Genomic DNA, 7,536 nt, shown 5'->3' with positions numbered 1-7,536 from the left:
ATTCGGGATTAAAATTGGTGACTTGGGACACCCTAAATCTCCCAAGTGGCGACTCTGAAATAAATAAACAAATTCCGTTTCGATTGTCCTTTAATTGGAAAAAACTCCCTCGCGCCCCTGCGGGCGCGGAAAAAGGAGGTGTGACAGCTAGTATCAACTCGAGAAGAAGAATGCCAAGTTCAAACACAATTGCTTTCTCAATAAAAGAGTGATCTGCAAAATACGAAGACAAGTGGTCATTTCACTATAATGGGAATGCCACTATTGTTTTGTTTGAATTAGGGGAATTGTCACGACCCAATTTCATTTTAGGCGTGATGGCGCTCAGCACCGTTGCTAGGCAAGCCAACCGTGACTAATCTAGTGATTTCCCATATTAATATGTTTTCCAAGTAAACAACTTCCTTAATTTAAAAGATTTAAGGGATAACAGATATAAAATAATTAGAACAAAGGCAGCTAAATGCAGTCATAACCGTAGAAATACAACCCAAAATCATAAGGCTACCAATGTGTGCCATACAATATTTATTGTATAAGAAGAGAAGTTCAGAGTATAATTGTTGAACAACACTAATTTACTCTTGTGAACTGTACTTATTAAACACTATGAAAGTTCCACTACTCATTCACAGAATTCAGCAAATCAAAAGACTTACAAAGTTAAACTATATATCCAAGGGATTATAAGCTATTAACTTCTGTTTCCTTTAATTCTTTCTCTGACAAACATCAGAAGCTTTTTTTCAGACAGTGCACCAAAGCCACCTATAAAGTTGCTTTCATGCTCCGTCAGCATTGAACGTCAACTTTCCTGCCATAGGATTTAAAATCAAATAAGTTTTCTAAAAATGTCTCCCATGACCCATAAAGGTGTTTAAAATTTCATAAGACTTGAGGCACGCTCCAGATATTAGAACTTCCAAATGTCAAATTAAAGAGGAGAAGGTAATTGGATAATAACATTACTCCCTTGAAAATAGAGAAACCCACTTTAGGAGTAGTGTCATTCCAAATGATGCCACCATGTTCTAGATCTCTTAGCCATCTCACAGTGAAAAAATAGGTGATTTACTGTTTTCTCCTTTTATTCACACATGAAATGGCAGAGTTGCTCCATATGATACTCCAACTGAAAGCTCAAAAATGACAATTTTTCTTTGTCCATTCTACAAAGATTAATATTTTTCCAACTACAGCAAAGAAAAAATGCTCTGTAAACACCAAAAAGTCACCAAATGTTGCCACGATTTGTTAAAAGCAATCATTGTTATACTCATGAATCAGCGAAAGACAAAGTCCATTGAACTATTCTAAGAAACCTCAATTACATCCTTGAGATATGAGCATGAGAAAACGTTAAGCTTGAAATAACACATAGAAAACGTAAAAAGGCAATTTACAGAATGTACAAGACAAAGAGACTTTGAACGGCTATATTGCATATGGTCACCAGCTACGTTAGCTAAGCTTCTCTTTATGCTATTACCACCCTTCACTGTACATAAATACAAACCAAAAGTTAAATATGATGGTATGGAAGGAACCTCCCAATTACAAAAACTTGTAAAAGAAATTTGATGGATGGACCCATATTTTCCATTAATGCTTAAGTGAGAGGAGGCAAATTCTTGCCATTTTAGCCTGGAAAATCAATCTGGAAGAAGCTTAACGCAAATGAATCACTGACTTCAAGACGAAGAACATATTAATAATAAAAACATAGAAAAACACCACCTCAAATGAAAAATAGGGAGAAATATTTTTCACATAGAAAGTATATTGGTAACAGTAATACATAAGAAATCAAAAGAAGTCCAAGCTTGTAAAATTCGAATTCCAAAGGAAAATTAATAAGGTGGATGCGAGTTTTGTATCATTAGTACTTTTTAAAGTATTTTCCATATCAATATGCTCCTCAAGTTTTCTCAAATGAATTATTTAAATTTATAAGAATAAAAATGGGTCCAATAACGGTAGTGGACAAAGCCACACCTGATGATTCGTGCACTCTTACTATTCTGCAATTTCAAAGAAAAAGGGTAGAACAGTCTACCAAACAAAGCAAAAAAAGAATATATCAATAACATGTAACTGAAAATCATACCTTGCAGCTTAAGTGTGTGGACGATGATAACACCAAATGGTGGCCTTAAGTCTTGAATAATGGCCCCAGAGTGATCAAAGTAAGATAAATTTGGCCTTCTTCTGGAAGATTCCTTGCTCAAAGGCTCCTAGAGATTTCACTGTCTGCAGCCAAAATAGGAGGAGGACACAACGATATACTCCCAATAAGGTGACTTAGACATATCATCAAATACCATGGCTACAAGGTCCACATAAAAATTACAGTTACTTCTGATACCTTGAATTTTTGGTAACAAAGACAAAATACATCAAAAAGACAATGCATGTGTAAATCAGGTACGATTACTAACATGCAATAGAAATTATCTAAAAACTATATTCAAAAGAATTATCAATAGCAATACCGCAAGACCGTGAAAACCGAATCAGTGCTCATCGGAGTCGTCCTGAATCTTGGAGGTGCGATCCACAAGTGTGTGCAGACCAATTTTTCAAAAACAGCATGTAGCATCTCTTTTTCTGAGAGAAAAGTAACAGAAACAGAAACCATAGAGTAAGAAGAAAGAAAGAGATCGGGAAATAGAGGACAAGTATAGGCCAGATGTCCCAAATAAGTAGACATGGGTCGTCCCAAAGAAGAGAAATATATGACTGCAACTGAATTAGAATCGCTTATCCCCACCAAAGGATAAATAAATTCAATCACCAATGACAAAGGTCCAAATCCACAGTACAATCTCGATTACTATGTGTACAATAATTTAATACAGTGTTCGTACACCCTGCTCTCACTTATACATATAAAAAAAATATACCAAGTATTTCATCAATCTCAATTTTTTATTTATCAAAGCCAAACTTGATTAATCAAAATATGTGCATTTAACCAAACAAATATGAACCTGTATGATTGGATTTATGCGTTTCTCTCCAAGCTACGCTTTTGTTCCTCTTGTAACTTACTTACTGCTTTATTGCTGAAAATAGAAACTCAAACATGAGGCTGAGGCACTTTAATGCTTTCAAGGCTTGTTGGTACATGAAAATTGTTAACATGGAAAAGGGAAGAATCATTCTTATACTTAACACTATAAAATTAACTATTTCTAATTAATTTTATTAGTAAATTAACTATTTTTAATTAAGTTTATTAGTGCTTAACACAAATAGGTGGAACTTTTATTCGAACATGAAGAGTTAACAACCATTTATCAAAGCCACGGGAATCACACATAGGATATAAAAGAACAGATACAAATATACTTTAACCAACCATTTATCTTAGACTTAAGTACTTGTATAACCACACATCGTTTTTTCTATGAATTCAAAGAAAAAGCTCTAGTTCCAAAGTATTACGCAAAAAACAATCAAAGAACCAGAAATTGACTATGTTTCCCTCAAAAGAAATTGAAAACTTAGAATCAAATCTTTGGGAAGAATTCTTTAGGAGATACGAAGCTTAAAACAAAAAGTAAAACTGAAGCTTATGCACCTTTTTCATCTACTATTGTATTTAACTAAATGGAATCGTCATGAATTTCTTATTTCTTGGTCATTGGCAGATTCGATATGACATTAGAGCATGTATCCTTTTCAAGGGATGTATCCTTTTCACTTGTTTTACAATTTCACTGACCAATCAAATTGTTAAAATTGTTAAGTTGTTGCAGGCATAACATCGAGCGCCTTAGTTGCATCGTGGTTGTAGTCTAAATCCACCATGTTAAGTAAGCAAATTTATACTTGTCTCTCTTCTTCTTGTTGTTCTTCTTTTGTTACTTCCCTCTTCCAACTCCTCAATTTTGCTTAGCTTTATTAATAATATCAATAATTCCCACTAAAATCAGCAATTGATAAATATAACCATAAAAATCTTAGTTTCAACTTTAGACCAAATCTAAAATCCCTCAATGTAAATAGAACTTAAACAAAATTTAGGGCATTATATTAGATGATCTCAATTGAGATATTTCAAACTCACTAATCAAAGATTGAACAGATAGCTTAAATGATTATGGACGCGCCGAGTTACAGAACTCAAACAACACGACACAATTCAGACCACATAAAAGAAAAATACACCTAAACTAATAACAAACTATAGTAACGACACATAGAGAACCAGCCGAAATGAAAAAAAACAAAAACAAAGCTGGATGGGATGAAGAGAGCGAATGGAAGAAGAAGGTGAAGAGAGGAAAGGAATGCAACATAAAAAACATGCGTAGCCTCCACTGCACTGAAATATTGCTTACCAACTTAATGGAGAGACATGAAATTTGAGAGAAATATATTATCTTAAATGCTAAAGGCATAGACCGGACATCACTCTCCAATCTACAGTATAGTATTAGATTGTGGTCATTTCGTTCCAATACTATACAATTTGGTGAACATCTATAATTTGGTAGAATTTTGAAAAGCTATAATTTATATAAGCTAATGCAAAGTTTGAGAAATAGTAGCATAGTGCAATAGAAATACACATGCAAGAGCATATACAATACGTCAACAATATATATCGTACATACACATACAAATAGTACTGTCCAAGAAGTAGATAGTGTACATTTTGGATTGCTGATGAGAGGTATGTTCAAGCTGCAAAAGAAGAAAAAGTATTTTAAAAAAATCAGTAGTGTTACCCATTAAAATGAATACTACCAAAAATACTCGTGAGGATGAAAATGGAAAACAGAAGAAAAGAGTTTACTCATCTCAAAAAAGAAGAAAAGAATTTACTTTCCAAAAACCATTGCCTAAGTATGAAAGAAAAAAATAAACTAAGAAAAGCGCATAATATAAGCATACCTTCACTTAAAATGTACTATCAATCTCTGAAATTCACCCTCACAACAGTAACAGTATTGGACATTCAATTATTTGAGCATCACTTGACCCATCAACAAAGAGATAAAGAACAGAACATCACTGAAAGTTCAAAAAATAATTAGATTTAATTACCCAAGATACCAGATTTCATCAAATATCCAACATAATGCATCGACGTATCTATTTTCAAACATGCATATGCAAATCAGATACAATCATTGATATTCGTGTGTAAAAGTCCCACAAAAACTATGCAAAAGAAAGGGAGAAAAAATCAATAGATACCACTAAAGTTCCAAGAAGAAACATAGCAAATTTAGAATCAAATGGAAAAGCCTTGAAAGTAAGCAGACACCAAAGAAGAGCTTACCAAGGTGCGATCCACAGCTGCAGGCTAATTTGGAACAAAGAGGATTCAATAACTTTGCAGAGAATTTAGTGAGAGAGGGAAAGAGGAACAAAGAAAAGTATAATGGGAGAAGAAGGTGATGGGAATTGGGATTCGATGATGACCAAGAAGGATTGTTTACACGTGCTTATAGAAAGACGGTACACGTATTGAGATGGAGCTAAATTACGAATTTAACCTTCAAAGAATCTATAATTTCGAATATACAACTTTCCATGCTTTTTGTACGGTCATGTTCGTCCCACCTCACTCCCGTTTCTATATAGTAGAAAAATATGAATATGAATTGGGATATAAACACGAGGAATTAAAAATATTTATAGTACAAAGTATAGGTGTTAAACGGGCCGGGTCAGCCCGGTTCTGGACTGGCCCAGACAGGATAAAATCGAAATCGGACCGGACCGGTTAAAGGGGGCTGGGTTAGGAGGGACACACGGGTTACACCGTTCACATTTTAAATACCGGTTATCCGGACCGGTACAACCCATTATATGAACAGTGTCGTTAAACCGGTTAACCGGCCCGAACCGGTTTAACGGTAAAAAAAAAATTAATTTATTTTTAAAAATTTGGGCCCAAATCTGACCATTGGCAACGGTCCATTTCAGAAAATGGTCGTTGCCCAACGCGTGAATTGCATAATTAGCCTAATTTTGGGTTTCTTTTTTTTTAAAAAAATTAACTTCCCTTTCAAAAACTATAAATATCCCCCCTCCTCTCTTCCTCATTTTTTTCACTCATTTCTCAATTCTCAATCTCAATTCTCATATTCTCTCATTCTTCAATCTTCATTCTTCACCTATTAAAGTGCAATAAACTATTTAGCTATTTTTTTTGGGAATTTAATTTATCGTATTATTTATTTTTTGAAGTTTGAACAATTGAACTTCAAAATTGGAACAATTGACGTTTCTTCGTGGTAACATTGGAGTTGCGAAATCATCAAGTGCTCAAGTTATTGCCGAATTTGGTGCACTCCCTCCAACTCTTTCTCTTATTTGCTATTTTATTTGTTTTGTTGCTAGTAGTTAAATTTTCACAATATGTTTAATGCTGCAAAAAGAGTTTGTAACAAGGTTACTAATCGGGGAAATAAAAAAAGAGGTAGTACTTCAACTTCAGCATCTGGTAGTAATTTAAATACCTCTCCAAATATTCCTGAAACATTACCTGATAATAATATAGATTATGAACAATTGCAGGAAGATTTTGGTATAGATGATAATGAATTAGAAATGGAAGATGAGATACCACTTACACCTAGTAGTGTTGGAGCTGCTAGCAGGGGTGGTGGTCGTGGTGCTAGTAGTAGACCACCTGTGGCCCCGACTAGTAATCGTAGAAATAGAAGTAAGGTTTGGAAATTTTTTGAGGAAATAGAAGGTACTGGTAGAGTTAAATGCAAACTTTGTAATGATACTTTTACACATAAGATTGGGGGACAATTAGGGGGGACTGGGACACTTAGTAGGCATATGAGAATTGAGCATCCTATAGAATGAGGATCTGATGGAGATGGAAATCAATCAACTCTAAACCCTACTACTGAAGGTCTTGTGAAATATGATAAAATGAAGGATCGTGAGGAGTTAGCAAAAATGATTGCTTTGGGTTGTCTACCTTTTTCTTTTGCTTCTTCATCATATCTTATTATGTATATTCAAAGGATTTACAATCCTTTATTTAAAGGTATCCCTAGAAGTACTTGTAGAGCTGATATCTTTAGACTTCATGGACAATATCAAACATACATACGTTATTTGTTTAGCCACCTTCCTTGTATAGTTTCTCTAACTTGTGATATTGGTCATGCTGTTAATGGAAATGATTATTTGACAATTACATGTCATTGGATAGATGATACTACTTGTATGCAAAAATGTATTATCACTTTTAGATATGATGAAGATCAGAGTCATACTGCCGCGTTTATAAGTAGTACTATTTGTGAAGTTGTTGAATTTTATAATCTCAAGCAAAAAGTATTGTGTATGTCTTTTGATAATGCTTCTAACAATAATGCCGCAATTTCAATATTATAACTGCATTTGAAACCACCTCTTGATGAAATTTTCATGTTAGGTGTGCATGTCATGTTTATAATTTAATTGTTAAAAGTGGCCTTGATTTATTTTCAACTGAGATTACTCATGTTAGAAGAGCAGTTGATGTTATTCAAGAAAATAATAGACAATCTATAA

At 33.9% G+C, this 7,536-nt stretch overlaps 1 long non-coding RNA gene across 7 annotated transcripts; it reads right to left on the bottom strand.

Moving 5' to 3' along the window:
* Positions 1-496: 496 nt before the first annotated feature.
* LOC107804180 (uncharacterized) lies at positions 497-5,449 on the bottom strand. Of its 7 annotated transcripts, none has more exons than XR_012696763.1 (6): positions 5,294-5,449; positions 4,661-5,022; positions 2,991-3,065; positions 2,493-2,607; positions 2,108-2,250; positions 497-814 (listed from the first exon to the last, which is right to left on the bottom strand). It is a non-coding gene; the product is annotated as an uncharacterized LOC107804180 (long non-coding RNA). The 7 variants fall into 7 exon arrangements; XR_012696759.1 differs by lacking the exon at positions 497-814 and adding an exon at positions 1,232-1,498; XR_012696760.1 differs by lacking the exon at positions 497-814 and having other exon boundaries at positions 1,232-2,250; positions 4,623-5,022.
* Positions 5,450-7,536: the final 2,087 nt, after the last annotated feature.

This window comes from Nicotiana tabacum, chromosome 11 (genome assembly GCF_000715075.1).
Source record: "Nicotiana tabacum cultivar K326 chromosome 11, ASM71507v2, whole genome shotgun sequence".
Taxonomy (NCBI): domain Eukaryota; kingdom Viridiplantae; phylum Streptophyta; class Magnoliopsida; order Solanales; family Solanaceae; genus Nicotiana; species Nicotiana tabacum.
This window is presented reverse-complemented; position numbering and strand designations above follow the sequence as displayed.